Raw genomic sequence first — 1444 nt, 5'->3', positions numbered from 1 at the left:
TACATGCGCAACGTAAAGTACTTTAATGTTTAATTAAAAAAATATTGCAAAGGGTCGTAAAAACTATCTGCACATTTTTGTACCAAACTGTATGCTTTATGGGATGGTTCCTCCATATCTTGAAACACAATTTCCCGTTAAAAGGAGATGTGGCAAATATGAGACAGGAACAAAACCATCATCATTAACTTACAGCTCAGTTTCCTTGTTTTATTCTGTATTCATTGTCACCTTTTGTACACTCTGGGTCTCAGTTTGAAGAGCTTTATAAATATGCACATGTGACTGGCAGAATATATGAGTTTTTAATTTGCATAACTTGCTTCCACCTTCATGTTAATGCCAGACGACACTTCTTCATTGTCCAGACTTGAGTGTGGGGGAGTAAATGAGGAATGAATGTCACCCCGATCTGCACAAGATAAGCTGCAAATACTCATCTTCAGAGTGGTGCTTTTGACTCTTTCTAAATCATACAAGAATGTAAATCAAAGTTATGTAATTCACTGTAGATGTCAGCAGGACCTTCAAAGTGTGGACTTATGGGCCGAAATGAAAGAGTCTGATTATAAACAGCAGTTACTCGGGTATGGGTTTGTATAGATGAATCATTGGTTTCAGTCTCTGATTCCAGTGTTCAGTGTCTGAAAGCCAATCAATTATTCATAACTTCAGACTTATGAAAAATACTTGGCGGACTGCTTGCGCTGATTTCTGCTTTTATTTGAGGGTTAATTATAAGCAGGCAGTGCATACTTGATACACTACAAATACAGAGATTTTACTGTGAATTGATTTAAATGTGTGTAATTTTGTTTTTGAAATGTGTAAATACCAGTTCTAGATGTGAAACTTTACAGCTTTTTAGACAAAGACCAATAATTCTCCTTCTCCACCACCTCCTCCCAAGCTGAATACACTAAGCTTCACAGGTTGCTTACATTTGTGAAATAAAAATGTGATATTCCGTGTCATAATCTGCATATTTTTTCACACAGGCACACAATTTTAATCTTCAAACCGTACAAAATAATTTATGCAGAAAGCGCCTTGATGTACGCTGAGAGGCCGTGTCTCCACAGAACGAATGGAAGCTGCATTAGCAACCAACCTGTTTACTAAACTGGATCAGTGCTTAAGAAATAACTCATTTTTTTTTACTTTATTAATTTAATCTGTACAAGGTGGAGAACAAGGTCAAAGCGGAAAATCAAGCTTTTCTCTGAAGAATATAAACCTCTTCCAGGTAAGGCATTTTGAGGTTTGAGCATATTTGTCACGAGACATTACAGTAACCTGATTAGGCAGGAGGCAGGAAATCGTAAAACGCTAACGAACATTTTACGCCTCATTCCACAAATACCTTTCTTTTGCTCTAACCCTTTTGTCTTTACAAGCCTCCTGTGTGGTTCTTCAAACTACAGCCTCCATCTGGAAAGCGAGA

The sequence above is a fragment of the Amia ocellicauda genome, chromosome 13 (assembly GCF_036373705.1).
Source record: "Amia ocellicauda isolate fAmiCal2 chromosome 13, fAmiCal2.hap1, whole genome shotgun sequence".
NCBI lineage: Eukaryota > Metazoa > Chordata > Actinopteri > Amiiformes > Amiidae > Amia > Amia ocellicauda.
This window is presented reverse-complemented; position numbering follows the sequence as displayed.